Consider the following 16,996-nt stretch of genomic DNA (forward strand, 5'->3'; position numbering starts at 1 on the left):
TAGTCTGTGCCTTTTACACGTAGACACATTTTTCATTGTTTCATATTTTATTCAGCCAGCTCTTTGTTTTTTTTTATATTTTAATCAGCTGCTTCATTCTGAAAAGACATAGGGCCGTATTTATACTCTGGTTGCGCCGAATTTGCGTCGTTTTTTTCGATGCAAATTCGACGCTAAACTAACGCCAACTAACGCCATATTTATACTATGGCGTTAGACGCTTCGGGCGCCAAAGTGCCCGGAGTGTGCGTCATTTTTTAGCGTGAACCCCTTCCTTGCGTTATTGATATGCAAGGGAGGCGTTCCGGTCTTAAAAAATGACTCCCAGGCCTTTACGTGGTATTTATACTCCCGGGCAAAAATGACGCCCGGGAGTGGGCGTGGCCAAAAACGGCGCATTTGCACCGCTTTTTAACGCCTGGGTCAGGCATGGCGTTAAGGGACAAGTGGGCTCAAAATGAGCCCAGAGTGCCCTCCCCTGCCCCCAGGGACCCCCCCTGCCACCCTTGCCCACCCCAGGAGGACACCCAAGGACGGAGGGACCCATCCCATGGACATTAAGGTAAGTTCAGGTAAGTATTTTTTATTTTATTTTTGTGGCATAGGGGGGCCTGATTTGTGCCCCCCTACATGCCACTATGCCCAATGACCATGCCCAGGGGACAGAAGTCCCCTGGGCATGGCCATTGGGCAAGGGGGCATGACTCCTATCTTTACAATGATAGGAGTCATGTTGATGGGGGATGGGCGTCGAAAAAAAATGGCGCAAGTCGGGTTACGACGATTTTTTCGACGTAACCTGACTTGCCCCATTTTAAGACGCCCATACGCCATTTTCCCCCTACGCCGGCGCTGTCTGGTGTACGTGGTTTTTTTCCACGCAAACCAGGCAGCGCCGGTCTGCTTGCGCCGGCTACCGCCAATCCATAAATACGGCGCCCGCATGGCGCTTCAGAATGGCGTTAGACGGCACTAAATTTTTTGACGCTAAACTGCGTTAGCGCAGTTTAGCGTCAAAAAGTATAAATATGGGCCATAGTTGTTCAAGCTGCACATTTTATCAGCCCTTTGTACACATTTCACTTTGTGCCCTGTTCAAGACTGTCATGTTTGGTACATTATATTCCAACTCGTATTGCTGCTCCAGGAGTCAGTTCCTAACTCCTAGACATATTAGCATGTTAAGCCTGTTCTTAGAACACTGCAGGATTTAATATTAAAAAGCACATAGGCCTAAGGGGGACAGAGGACATTCAATTCCTGGCCGCCCTGTGACATTCACCATTCCATTGACAGCTTTGCTGATCCTGGTGCTAACTCTTCAGCCAACCAAGAGGATTGCCATCCAGACAACCGGCAGACCCTTGCCAGTCACTTCAGGTATGGGACCGTGGTCCTTCCCTTAGACCGGGATAAGCAGAGGGGTTACCTCCGCTATGGTCTCCGATTTTAGACATTCGGTGTAGGTAGGAATCTTTAGGCTCTTAGGTCCTAATTTAAAGATTTAAAAGGCCCTAGTGCCACCCTAGCACCAACATCAAGTCGTTTTTTGACACTAAAGGTGTGCTGACGTGGCTTTTTACACCTGCCATATTTACAAAGTGGTGCAATGCATATATTGCACCACTTTGTAAACCCTTGCACCACATTATGCCTGCACCAGGTATAATATATGCAAAGGAGGCATTTCCCCATTAGGGGGTCTGAAAAAATGGTGCAAGGAATTCCAAGAGATTTCCTTGCACCATTTATATTAGCACTTTTAGGGCCATATTTATACTTTTCGACGCACAACTGCGCCAACGCAGTTGTGCGTCAAAAAATCTAACGCCGGCTAACGCCATTCTGAAGCGCCATGCGGGCGCCGTATTTATTCAATGACGTTAGCCGGCGTTAGCCGGCGGAGCTGCCTGGTGTGCGTCAAAAACATGACGTACACCAGGCAGCGCCGGCGTAGGGGAATATGGAGCTTGTGCGCCAAAAAATGGGGCAAGTCAGGCTGAGGCAAAATTTTCGCCTCAACCCGATTTGCGCCATTTTTTTTGACTCCCAACCCCCATTGAAATGACTCCTGTCTTAGCAAAGACAGGAGTCATGCCCCCTTGCCCAATGGCCATGCCCAGGGGACTTCTCTCCCCTGGGCATGGTCATTGGGCATAGTGGCATGTAGGGGGGCACAAATCAGGCCCACCTATGCCACAAAAAAACCAAAAAAAAAATTACCTGAACTTACCTTATGTTCCCTGGGATGGGTCCCTCCATCCTTAGGCGTCCTCCTGGGGTGGGCAAGGGTGACAGGGGGGGTCCCTGGGGGCATGGGAGGGCACCTCTGGGCTCCTTCCGAGCCCACAGGTCCCTTAACGCCTGCCCTGACCAGGCGCTAAAAAACGACGCAAAAGCGGCTGGACGTCATTTTTTTTGACCCGTCCACTCCCGGGCGTCATTTTTGCCCGGGAGTGTAAATACGGCACACATGCCTCGGAGTAAATTTTTTAGACGGGAACGTCTACCTTGCATATAATTAACGCAAAGTAGGTGTCCATGCTAAAAAATGAGGCAAACTCCATGGACTTTGGCGCTAGACGCGTCTAACGCCAGAGTATAAATATGGAGTTCGTTTTGCGTCGAATTTGCGTAAAAAAAAACGACGCTAATCCGGCGCAAACGGAGTATAAATATGGCCCTTAATGCCTGCTCAGAGCGGGCATTAAAACAGGGCATGCATTTGAATACAATGGGCCCCTGTGTACTCTGCAGGAGTAGTGCCAAAATGTTGGCGCTACTCCTGCAAAGTACATCAATAGGATCAGGAATTCCGATGATATTACCCCTTACCCCGCGCGCTGGTGCCACATATTTTAAATACGGCCCACACATGGTGGCGGTATCGGGTGCTAAGGGGCACAAGAAAAGTGGCTCTGCACTGGGAGTAGCGTCACTTTTCTTAAATCAGCCCCTTGGGATCATAAAATGATGGTGGGGTTGTTTCTTCCCTTCACGCTGATTGTAATGATAATCACTATTATATGTTTTATCTGCCTTATTATTGCAGCTCATACATTTTTATGACAGGATGCAATTGCTTCAATAAATGCAGTGAAATCAATTTTGCACCTCTTCCTCCACCTTGATACATGTGAGTCTACGAGTAACTGAGCGAAATGGGTGTGATCTGTTTACCATGACTTTCTTGAGGAGTCAGAGTGTCGGGTTTAGGTTGTCACAATTCACCTTTCCTTTCTAAGACTGGGTGAGGCACGGCTAGCTAGCAAGGAATCAGGCTGACAGCTTCCAGGTGGTGAGGGAATGACTAAGTCAACCACTCACAGGGCTGATGCTGCTCTACAACGCGCAGGCTTCACCAAAATAGGAACTGCACCACAGTAGTGTTTCCTAATTTTTGTATTAGTAGTGCTTTCAATCTTCTGATCTCTTTGTGGTATTTGCATTACCATTACTAACACTCCCCCCACTTCCAGGTAGATTAAGTTATACTAAAAACTAGGGGGCAGTTTTTCTAAGCTGCTTATAATTCATAAGCAGAAAAATTCCAGTGACCTTGCATTTCACCGACTTTGCATCAGTTTCAATATATTTTTACAGCTTGTTAGTACTTAATTTCTGTTATTTATCACTTTCTGTACATTTCATTGCTTAGTTCTACTTGTGAGAAAGTGTCACTTGAAGGGTCACACATTTTGCAGAAGAACTCATAAGAACAATGAAACCATGAAAATGTCACACATAAACAATCTGAAAACTTGGCAGCTATGAGCAGGAGTGCCAGAGGTGCCCTGAAGGTGTACCAAAGTCAAGCTTGTCTGTGCCAGTCTGCACCCACCCCAGATGCGATCAGTGGCTGAAAATGCTGTTCAACTGTGCAGTTTAGAAAAGGAAATGTTAAGAAATATACTACTGCTGAACTATGCAAGTATACCGAGGTAAGACCAGGCTGGAATTAAGCCTATACAATTGCTGAGTGACCTAGCTATATTAGTACCATTAGTTGGTTATGCTAAAAACACATTCAAGCCAAAAGGGTGATAGATTTCAATGCTAGGAATATGGGAGTGAGGTGTGAAGGTCCTTGTTGGCGCCAAATTAAGCTCAACCAGGCTTTTTCCAATGCACACTGTGTGGCAAATACATTTGCAGATTTAATACTGCAAATGAGGCTTGATTTTTCGACCATCACTGAATCTTGGTTGAAATAGGATTGTACTCTTATATTGGATGAAGTTACATCTGAAGGTTATCAACTAATTAAACACAACAGGAAAATGAAAAGAGAGGTGGGTTTGCAATAATTGTAGGAAAGAATATGACTTGTCTAAAAGTGAAGGCAGACGTGTTGAATGACATTGAGATCCCTTGAGTCATACTTAGTGACTAGTTAAAAGTAATATTGAATATGTATTGCAGACCTCTAATGTATGGACCAATGCTGCACTAAATCGGGTGGGTTTAAATATAGGTAGTTTTGCATCTCTAAAGAGTGAGAAATCTACTTTTGGGGATCCTAGAAATACATTTTGATAACAAGAATTGAATTTAAATACTTTGGGGCTGATTTAAGCAATGTGGTGCTGCTTTCCTTGCACCCCTTAGCACCCGCCTACAGTCCCCCTACCGTCACCGTGTGTGTCATATATAAAATACGGTGCACCATGGAGCTGCGTAAGGGGCAATAGTGTCAGAATTTCTGAAGCAATGGATGTACTCTGCAGGAGTAGTGCCAAAATGTTGGTGCTACTCCCACAGGGTGCATAGGGCCCCATTGCATTCAATGGCTTGCCCCCTTTTAATGCCTGCTCTGAGTAGGCATTAAAAGTGCTGAAATAAATGGTGCAAGGAAATCTCCTAGATTTCCTTCCACCATTCCCCCCCCCCCAATGGGGGAATGCCCCTCTTGCATACATTATGGCAGGCACAGGCATAATGTAGCACAAAGGTTTACAAAGTAGAGCAATGCATGCGTTGCACAACTATGTAAATATGGCAACTTTAGCACCGCCTTAGCATAAAAAAAATCTTAATCTTAAATCAGGCTCTTTCTTTCCTTTTCCAAATTGAATGTCATTAGTCATTATCCGACTCATAAAGGAGGCCATATGTTAGATATTGTTTGTTCTGATTGTATTTCATGCAATATCCTTTCGGCTTTTAAGGTCACATAGTCTGACCACTTTTTATGCTTTCTATTTTGAGTCTGAAACCCTTTAATATTGAGAACGTGAGAAAGCTGCCTCTGTGAACCATCAGAAACTGACAACTGGTATATATATATATATATATATATATATATATATATATATATATATTTGTCTGTGTATATATCTAGTCTAGTCCCTACCTCAGTTATCGTTGGGTACAAAACACCAAAAAACAGAAAAAAGGTTCTCGGATTAATCAAAATTAATTGGAACTAAGCTCCATCAATGAGAATGCCACTGACGTAAAGATTATTCTGTGGAAGCGAGAAATTGTTGATGAGCCTACAACAGTGATTGTAAGAATGCTATTCAATAAGCCAAAGGCTCCCCTGAGACAGAATACTGAGAACTTCCAACATGCCCAAAACCTAATTCCAGATTATTAGGAAACTTGGAGTTGGCCCTCGCCAGCAAGGAGTGATTTATTCAATAAACTGGCGGGTTTCTTTGTTCAAAAACTCTAGCCTATAAAGGACAAAATTTAAGTCACTTAGGCAGAAACAGAGAGGCAGCATAGCACCCCAACCAAGATTTTCAAATACTTTAGCCAGGTAGCTCGGACACTTGTCTAACTGTAATAAGTGAGAGTAGACCATCCGGATCTAACATGGATCTTCTGCCGCCAAAGATTTAAAAGAAATTAATGTTAAATTGCAATCATCTTAAGGAAGTTATCAAAGCCTCATTAACTACGGGTGTTGTTCTGAAGAACTAAAGATTCCTGACTTTTGTCTTTATTTAAAAACCTAACTTAAATCCAGAAGGTCTTGAAAATTACAAGTCACTGTGTCAAATTTCTTATGCTGGCGCATGCCATCTTTAACTTTAACCAGATTTATGTCTTTGTTGAAGAACAAGGACTAGTTTATCCTAGCCAGGCAGGTTTCAGAGCGGGTGGTGGCGCTGAGTCTATGGTCACTGAATCAATGGATGGCATTTGAAATTATGCAGATTTTGAAATGCCAGCTATGCTGATTTGACTTGTCTCATTCATTCATTAGCTTTATTTCGGTAAAAGTAAATACCATAAAAGTACATCACAATTAACAGTTTCGTGGTTTAGCAAAACGACAAGCTACATAAAAGAAATTTTCGAACATAAAAGATTAAACTGCATAAAAAGTGTTAGACATAAGCATTTTTCCTACTGGAAATTCATACCATATTATGGAGTTGTATAAAAATGCATAGTGGGTATTAAAAGTCAAATACAAACCTAGCCAAACATATCACATAGAATAAGATATTTCTGTTTAAAAATATAAAAATATCTAAGCATAAAAAAGAAGAAAGAAATACATCTAGGCAATGAAAAATTATAAGTGCATACAAAAATGGGTTCATCAATGACCGCTCCCCAAATCCATTGTTAGCTTTTCCTCAATTTATTTGAGCGTATTCAGTCTATTATGCCAGATAGAATCTAGATATTTTGCCAGGCAGCAAGCCACTAGAACAGATGAGTCAGATTAAAAAATTCTCAAAGCCAGTGAACAGTTTTTAAAACCCATTTTCCTACATAGAGGAATAATCCAACGGACTCACTGTTTGTGGTATGCGGGGCATTGAAAAAGGATGTGGGTTATAGATTCTTCTCTGGCACAGCCCATTGGGCACATCTTAGAAGTGCAACTAGTGTTAGACCATTTATATGTAAGGGTACGCAGAGGAAGAGAGCCTATCCTAAATCTAATATATAATGCACGTGCATGTGGGGAAGAAACTATGTCCATATATTGCACAGGTTCATAGTGGCACTTGAATTGTAGGAAGTTGCCCGTCATGGAAGATGGCGAAACAGCAGACAATTGTAAAAGTTGGACATAAAGCCAGAATGCGTCCTTTAATGTCTGTGTTGCATTTTTTGGGATAGATAGCAGGTCCTTCCAGTAAGACCCCAAACCAACTAGTGAGAAGGTCCGTTCTACCTATACACACCACTTGATTTTTGGACTGGTGTTGTTGGCCATCAAATTGACTAGCCCACATCTATAGGGGGCAAGGGAGTCTAGTGACCATAGACAAATCCAATATAACAAGGGCCTAAGTGCGGCGATCTGGCTGATGTGGGGCAGGTTTAAATCCATTCGAATTGGGAGCATTGGGGTGCTGGAAGGAACTCTTAGCAACGACCTTAAGAAGGAGTTTTCCACCTTTGTCAGATCATCTAAACTACAGTGGCCCCACAGTTGGGCTCCATAAATGCCCCCCCCTCTTTCTTGTGATTTGTAAATTTCGACAGCAGGCGTCATGGCAAAGCTAGGGGATCTAGCTGCGAATCTTACAATGCCACTCACCCGTTGTTTCAGTCGAAGGGTGGCCTTCTGGATATGACAGTGCCACTTATGCGAGTCTTCTAATTTCAGGCCTAGGTAATCAAAGTCGCTAACTCTTTCCAGCGTGGCACCCTCTAGAAAGATAGGTCGTCGCATCCTGCCTTTTTTATCCCCAAACACCATACACTTGGTTTTTAGTCGATTAATTTCAAGGCCATGGTCATTACAGAAATCCATGAACCTCGAGAGCAGGGTTGAAAGACCTATGGCTGTTTGGGATATCAGCAAGGTGTCATCGGCAAATAGGAGGCAGGGGATCTTCTGCCCTCCTAGTTTGGGGGCATCATTGGAACACTCCATAAGATAAGGAATACATGCATTTATGAAAAGGAGAAATAAGGTAGGGGCAAGCACACATCCTTGTCTTACGCCGAGAGCGGTAGGAAATTTTTCAGTTAATTCACCTTGACAGCCCCACCTGATTCTTCCATAATTGCCAGTATAAAGATCTCTGATAGTATTTAGAATAGAGCAAGGAACTCCTGTTTTGGACAAGACCTCCCACAGTTTGTAGCGGGGTACTAAATCAAAGGCTGATTTTAGGTCAACAAATGCTACATATAGATGACCTAAGTCTACATCAACAACTTTCCATTTGATAGAGATAATACGGAATATCTGATCTATTGTACTGATTTTTTCTCTAAAACCCGCTTGGAGGTGATTTAGGGTTTGGTTTTCTACTATCCATTTGCTCAGCCTGCTCAACAATTGATGACAAAATATTTTTTGAAGATTGTCGAGAAGGCTGATGGGTCTATAATTTCCCGGGGAATTCCTCTCTCCTTTCTTGGGTATGGGCACAATAATTGCCTCTTTCCATGATTCAGGGTAAGTTCTAGTAATCAAAATGATGTTGGAGAGCCTGTTGATGTATGGACTCCAGATGTTCTGGTCCGCTTTAAACATGTCAGAGGGAATCCCATCCGACCCTGGGGCCTTTGCTGCTTTCTGGGCAGTGATGGCCAGCACAGTTTCATTCAATGTGAAGGGAGGCAAGGAGGGCGTAGGCTCACCCAAAGTTGTCGACTCTCCCAGACTTGGTACATCACTGGCCGGTGGAGGGCCATACAGTTCCTTGAAATGAAAGAGCCAGGCATCAGGAGTAATATGAGACTCCAGATAGGGTGCTCAGTTCTGATCACTGCAAGAAACCAGAACCGTTTGGAGTCGTGGACCATAGCTGCCTCAAGTAAATTGCTCCAAAGCCCCTCTTCATACTCAAGTTTGCTTTTGTTACATGTAGAGGCATAATGACGTCTAGCATTAATAATACCTGGTCTATCCTTTGTCCTTAACACATTGACCAAGGTATTTTTAGCCTCCCTACACCTCTTGTTAAACCATTTAGAGTGAGGTTGGGTACGGGAGTTAGTCGGTGACCTAGGACATTTAGTAAACAGCTCTTTCAGAGTAACAAAGAGGTCCAGATGGAGAGACAATACTTCGGTTGGAGCACAAGTAAGGCTATCATCAAATATTGACTTGTCTGCTGCCTTTAATACTGTGGATCACCAGGTGTCACTAAGCTACTTGGATGACTGTGGTTTCTCAGGAATGGCATTAAAATCAATTTGAAGCTTTCTACCAAATGAAAGCTTCCAGGTGGAGCTTGGTACCTATCTGTTGACACCGAAGCTCTTAAGTTCTGGAGCCTCAAGGGTCAGTGTTATCAACTTTATTATTCAACCTCTACATGACATCTTTTCCCAGCTGATTCAATCACCTAGAATGTTTAAGTACTGGATGGGCAGCCAGAGAAGAACTGCTTGGACATGATTTATCAATGGATGGGACAAAATTATTTAAAGCCGAAATGTGGACAAAACAAAGGGCTATATGTACGCAGATTTGAAATAGCAATTTCCTAATTGTGATTTCCTGCAAATCGCAATAAGGAAATTGCTATTTCAAATGTTTGAAACTTTTAAGTTTCACTTGCGATTTCTAGTGGGTTACAAATAGACCTGCCTCATGAACATTAATGAGGTAGGTCGCAATTTGGGTCCGATTACAATCCAGTCACAGGGATGGTAGCCTGTTTTCCTTAAAGAAAATTTTGTTGTGTTTAAAAAGAAAAAATGAAACTTTGAAGTTTGTGTTTTGTACATATTTAAAAGCATTTTTGTGGTCAGCAACTTCAGCAACTTCCCAATAAGGTTGTTTCTGATGGCAAAAATGGTTTGTACATATGACTCAAAGTTCCTTTCTCCTTTTTATCCTTCAACTGTTACTATAGTGTGCATTTTCCAACTGAGGCTTTTGGAGAGAAGCTTGCATATGTTTTCAGTTCAGAAAAGGGTTCAAATTGTCAATGCATTTATTTCCTCTAGACTGGACTATTGTAACTGAGGGCCTCATTCACAAAAGTAAACATATACTTTTCTGTAAGTTTACTATTGTTTGCTATTCACACGGGGCTCTATGAGTAATCTCTTTACCAGTGCGGAGTCTCTGCACATAAAGACCTACCTTTTTAGGTGCTGAGACTCCACACTCATAAATATATCACTTGTAAATCCCTTTGCAAATAGCAATCAATCGTAAACTTACACAAAATTGTAAGTTTACTTTTGTGAAACAGGTCCTCAGTATACATAGGATTTCCAAACAAAACCATTAAAAATGTACAAATGGTTAAAAATGCAGCAACAGCCGGGTAGATATTGAACATCTGCAAATTCAGTTCCATCTCGGGAGCATTAGCTGAACTCCATTGGCCGTCACGTCAACAAAATATGAATTTCCAGGCATTGTGCATAGTTCATAAAGACTTGTAGGAAGGAACACACAGCACTCCGTCAAGGGATTTCTCCTTCCACTCTCCGAAACATAATCTGAGATCGAAACAAGATTTCGAAGGTCAGCACTGGGAGGCAGATTTTTCTCAGTAGTAGCCGAAAAGCTGTAGAACATCCTTTCATCCCAAATTAAAACCGAAAAATAATTTCTGAAATTCAGGAAGCTGATCAAGACCTTGCTTTTCATTGTATAAAATGTGCCTTATTTGTGTATTCCCAAATGTTAAATTGAGATATATGTTTTTTGGGTGTTTGTGCATTGTAAAAACCTTGTCATAAACAAATGAATCAATAAATACATAAACACACAAACAAGCAAATAAATAAATACAATGATGTTCCTTGTATCCATATTCTACACCCAGAGGGCACTTCTTCGTGCCATTCTTCTGAACAATAATGCACATTATAATCTCTCTGGACAATTAGCATCATTCATACCTAGGAGTATTTTGTAAAATTACAAATCATTTAAATGTTGCTGTCACTCAGTTGCGGGGGTTATCTGAAGCACTGCCAGTGTTCAATCCATTTTGTTTCTCCCACTCGAGAAAATGAGGGACTGTTACTGACTTTACTGATGAACGCTGCTTGTGGTCAGGATTGAGTCATTTTATTATTGATGAAGTATATTAACTTTGAGACTCTTTGAAAATGTGCAGGGAATGTTTTGTACAATGTAGTGTATACAATTATTCTCGTCCACCCATTTCCGGTAAATTTTATATTAATCATCCTACATTGCAGTTTAAACTTGTCTGGGATGGGCGGTGGGAATAGTAAAAGAGAGTGGATTCTAGGCTGGTATCAAATTTATCATCTGACAAGTTATTGTTACTTTCAGTAGCAGTTAAGGGCCTTTCCTGGCTTGTAGTCACGTGGAATGGTTTAAATGAAAGGTGAAATCTGTAGCTGTGCTTCACAAATGTGATCATTTCTATTTGTTTGCTTGTGTGATTGTGCTGACATAAGCATCTCCTATCGTTTACTTTCTAACTGCAGCTGGTTAGACAAATAAAGAAACAAAAATAATTGTTTCAGCCTAATTTCATTGAAAACTAGGCGCCCAGGTGTCCATGTTGGTTATGATCTACTTGTAGAGATGACACTTTAAATAAAGGGAGTGTAGTCGGGTTTTCAAGAATAAAGAAGTGACACAACTCTGGTAGTAATGTAGTATATGTTTATCAAATAGTAATACACCTGGGAGCATAGCTCAGTTCTGTAACTAAAATCACACTCAACTCAGCTTTTACAAACAGCGTATTTTCTAGGCTTAATTAGTATATGCTTTCTTATCATATTTTAAATTAACACAGTAGCTCAATATAATGTTATCTTCCTTTATTCTTTGCACAAGTAATAATTCTCATAAAACGCATCTGACTACTTGTCACTAAAAATGCAGCTGTAGCATATATAATATATGTATGCATTCTCTAATGAGCACAGTTTCTTTTGATCTCACCCTTGGAATTCTATTTGTGTTTCCTCACTACACTGCTCCCATACTCTGAAGTTTTACAGCCCATCCTCCTCCCTCTACCAACCTTGACACTCACAAGAATCCTGAGTCTCCCTTTCAGGTCTGCCATGATGTACCCCTCCTCCTAACACTTGTATCAGGAAGTGGCTCAGGCTCTCGTGAGTGCGGCCTTCTAACTTATCTGTGGAATGCGAAGACCGGCAGCAACTGCTTTTCCCTCCACCTGGCCTGTTCCTTTGTTTTCCTTTCTGCCCCCGTATTTTAACATGGTACCCTGGTTTAGGCCTCTATTTCTCTCGCACTGCTCCTGCACATTTTCCTCTTAAGCCATGTGTTGACCAGAGTGGGCCTTCTTTCTTTCTGTTAAGGCCTATTACATGAGTCAGTTAAAAAAAAGGGAGCCATTTAGAGTTTAGCAGAAGTGGACATTACCCAAATTCCTTGAAGTCCCTACATTTGCAGTTCTCCCACTCTTAGAGCATGGGCTTCAATTCACCAAAATGCCAGGGGTAGCAGAAGTGACATCACATGCCAATTGAACTTTATTGTGACTCACACACACATGCACATACACATACACACATTCTCACACTCTCTCACATAACACACGCACGCCCGCAATCATGCATACCACATTCATTTGAAAGCATTTTTCACTTACCTTAGCTGCCAGACAGGGTCATATTCCAGCAAATTAAGGGGCAGATGTATGAAAATGTTTTGCACTCGCAAACGGTGCGAATTGCAAAATTCGCCCGTTTGCGAGTGCAAAACAGTGGTCTTCAATGCATGAAAGGCATTCGCAGACCACAAAGCAGAAATCGCTAAAATAGCGATTTCTTGCGTTGCGACCTGGGTTTTGCGAATCGCAATTTGCGATTCGCAAAATCCACATTGCAAGGCGATGCTGTATAAAATCACAAATTGCGATTTTTCGCAGAATGGCATTTTGAACATGCAAAATACCATGGACTGCAACCAGGTGGTAACCTGGTGCAAAATTTTAAAATGCATTTAACATGCATTTTTAAATTGAACATGTAAAGCACACATGCCCTTTTGGCATGTGTGCACCTTACATGTCCCCCAAAACATTTTTGGGGTGCAGCAGAGGGGGCCATAGCCCCCCAGCACCCTGGGGATTTGCATTTCCAAAATTGCGATTTCTGGTTCAGAAATCGCAATTTTGGAAATGCAAAACATTTGCAGCTATGGGTCAACAGGCCCATAGCTGCGAATGGGGCCGGTATCGCAATTTGCGATTCGGTAATAGCATTTGCGATTTTTAAGAAATCGCTATTACTGAATCGCAAATGTGATACATGGCACTTTGCGAGTCGGTAATAGCGATTTCTTAAAAATCGCTATTACCGAATCGCAAAGGGCCATGATGATACATCTGGCCCTAAACTCCATTTGTTGTCACACAAATAGTGAATAATATTACTCACTAGTTGTTTAATAAATAAACTTAACAGAAAACCAGGAAAATGGAACCCCAACTGACATCCATTAGAAGGATCTACTCCTGTGTTCCAGGCACTGATGTTGCCACCTCTGAGGCCAGGGGTCACAAATACACTGCCAGGGGTCGCAAAGGGCAAGCCAGAGATGCAGCTGTGACACCTGGTGAAGAAACACCAGGTTTCAGAACTGGTGCCATACTTTGCTCCTGATACAGAATCTATTGACCATCTGCTGTCAGGCAGTGCTTAACGTGTTAAAAAACATAAGTACCACTGCCCTTGTCAGGACGGCACTGCAGCTTGCACCACCCATTTCCCCTGCTAGAGCTGCCAATGACAGTAACCAAGCAACTAATTATCACATTCCTTCAAGTGTGCCGATTCAGACCATTAATATACATTAGAAATTACTAATACTTGCCGCACAAGCTATTCTTATAGCTTTAGGTGGTAGGTATTAGTATTTTTAATATATATTGAATATTAAAAAACTGTTTTTGTGCCATCAGAAAATTAGACAAACAGCACTACTATGGGCAGGCTGTCATACGTGCCAGTGTTGATAACAAAGTACTGGTGCCGAGCACTAGAAACCACAGACTCAAATTAAGCACTGCATCTGGGCAACGTATATCAGGCAATCATTCCTGCATACTTTTTGGGAATGAAAGGGCATAGATAACTGTCCGAATAAGGAATCAAGAATCAAGGGAAATTATTCTCAGACATCAGTGGAACACGCCTTCCACATCTGGTCTGTTATTTTGTCATTTTTAAATTGTTGAAACATATATGACTTTACTGAGCAAGCACATTAATTGTAGTTTCGGCTCTGCAAAACCTCAGTACCTTCAGTGGAGCCGCCTCAGATGAAGGCAATGATATCCTCCTTGTCTGGCGTCGTTCTCTAAGTATGGCAGTTACGTCAATGGAGTAGAAGCCTTAGTCACTGACCTGCCGGGACCATATTTCACAAACCAAAATCTACATCTCCCGAAAAAAGCTCCTAGGTCTTTCCATTGAACACTATGCTGATCGGAAATGGGGTGAAGCACGTTTTTATCGATTTCAAATGAATTTTAAAACCATGCAAATAGTACATAGTCACACTACTAATAAAATTAGACAATACTTTAAAATGGCACTTTATAGTACAAAGGAGAAATACTTTTTGAATTCGCTTAGCAAGGCAGAAAAGGGCTGTATCAATTTCACAATTAAAGGAATCCAGAATAACAGCAATGAGTGTGTTGATGAAAATGTGCCCTGCAGTTAGCACAATTTAATTAAATATTTTTTCACACCCAAGGCACGGTGCTGCTCATTAAACAAAACACAAGTTAAAGTCTCTTGTTTGTGTCCACAGGCCCGAAATAATTAATTACCAATTTGATACACCAAACACCAATTTGATAATTATCAAACTGGTCCTCATAGACTTCAATCAAAGCTAGAAGTCTGTCAATGTTAACATGGATGCAAAAAGACGCCTTGGGATGCAAGCTCCAGAAATCAGCATTTAGTGAAGTTTACTTAACAGTGGACCTCCACTTTCTCCTAAATAAGTATGGTATAATTTTACTATACAAAAACCAAACGTTAAATCAAGTACCCACAGCCAAGATGAAGAAAAGCTGTGTAATGAAACTATTTTCTGCCATCAGGATTCGTCAAATCATAAAAGAGTCAAGAAACAAAGGGACATATTTACAAAAAAGTAGCAGCATGGCGCTGTGCCAAAATTGGCAGTGCCACGCTGTGTCAGTTCTGAAACACAGGGATTTGCCGTATTTACAAAAATGTGGTGCATCCCTGTGTTTTCCCCTTCAGCGGTGCGAAATCAGCTGCCTAGCGCCAAAGCATCCACCCTTCCACCATGGTGCAAGGGTGGCTTAGCTGAGGGGGGAGATTGTTTTTGTGCAGGAAGGGACACCTTCTTGCACAAAAATAATCTTTAATTGTAATTTGCTCTTTCTATGTGTGCTGCAGACTGTAGTACACAAAGAAAAAGCAAAAAAACAAGGAGAAATGAAAGCATTTCTCCTTGTTGCGCCATGTTAATGCCACCCCTCGGATGGTGTTAGATTTTGGCACTGCCACAGATTTACGAGTTCTTGTAAATATGGGGCAGCGCCAAAATGAAAAGGGCATTGCTGTGGAATGCCCACAGCAGCACCCATTGTTTCACGCAAAGTGCTGCGTGTGAAGGGACTGTATTTACAAGTTGGCTCTCAGCCACAAAAAGTGGCTTTGCGCGACGTTGTAAATATGGCGCAGTGCACAGCTCCAAAGGAGCTTCATAAAAAGTGACACTTTGGTGGTGCTAGGGGCTTGTAAGTATGCCTCAAAGGGCCTGATTTATGAGGCCCTAGTGGCAAACTGCGCTACCAAAGTGTCATTTTTTTAATGCTCCAGTGGTGCAGTGTGCCACCCCATATTTACAAGGTCATGCAAATCCATCTTGCTTGGCTTTTCATGGCCTTGTAAATGAGGACACTTTTAACGCATAACACTGTGCAAAAGGGGCATTCCAAGGGGCTTGGGGTGTTCCCACACAACACCCATGGAACCCGAAGGATTCTGATGCATTCCCAGATTTACAATTTTGGAAATGCATCAGAATCCTAGGCCACCAAATGGGTGGTCTAAGAATGATGCAACAAGGAGAAATATCATTTTTTTCTCGCTGTTATTTCCTCTTTCTAGAAGCATTCTTGCACCATATTGCAAGGGTGCCTCCATTTGTGCTAGGCAGTGTAGGAGTCTGGCCTGGTTTGTAGTGAGTACCTTGGGTACTTACACGTTATACTAGGTACAGTTATCCCTTATTAGTGAAGTAGTAGTGTTCTAGCAGCTTAGCCTGATAGAGGTAGCTATAGCAGAGCAGCTTAGGCTGAACTAGAAGACATGCAAAGCTCATGCAATACCACTTATAGTTACACAGTACTTATACACAAGTAAAGACGATACTCAGTGTTAACAAAAATAAAGGTAGTTTATTTGGGTGACATAGTACCAAAAAATATCTTAGAGGCAATACTCCTTTTGGGGATAAGTATTATACACAAAATATACACTAGACACCAAAATAAGGTAAGTAATTAGACATAGGATAGTGCAAACAATAGGAAATGCTATAGAATGCAATGGGAGAAAATAGGTCTAGGGGCAACACAACCCATGTACTAAGAAAGAGGAATGCGGATCATGAATTCCCTCCTAGACAAGTGTAGTGTGTGCAGAATCGCTGGGAGAGTAAGAATACAGTAAACATAAGTAAATTACCCCACCCTGGAGCCCAGAAAAACAGGAGTAAAGTACTGGAAGTTTCCTTAGGACCCACTACACATCGTGATATGGAATATTGCAGTAACCAACCAAGTCTGCAAACAACAACTGCTGGATTCCTGGACCTGAAGACCTGCGAAAGCAGGGGACCAAGTCCAGAAGTTGAAAGAAGTTCCAGGAAGGACAGGAGCCCCTGCCAACCCAGAACAGGGTGCAAAAAAAGAGTCCCCGGTTGGACTAAGACTGCAGGAATGCACCCTAGGAAGATGCCAGCGGGTTCCTGCATGATGCAAAGGATGTCCCACGATGTGAAGATGGATGCAGATGTGATTTTGTGTTGGATATTGCCAGCAAGCCTTGGTTACGACCAATGTGCATTTTGCATCAAAATGGCACTGACTGGACC

This window comes from Pleurodeles waltl, chromosome 1_1, assembly GCF_031143425.1.
Source record: "Pleurodeles waltl isolate 20211129_DDA chromosome 1_1, aPleWal1.hap1.20221129, whole genome shotgun sequence".
NCBI lineage: Eukaryota > Metazoa > Chordata > Amphibia > Caudata > Salamandridae > Pleurodeles > Pleurodeles waltl.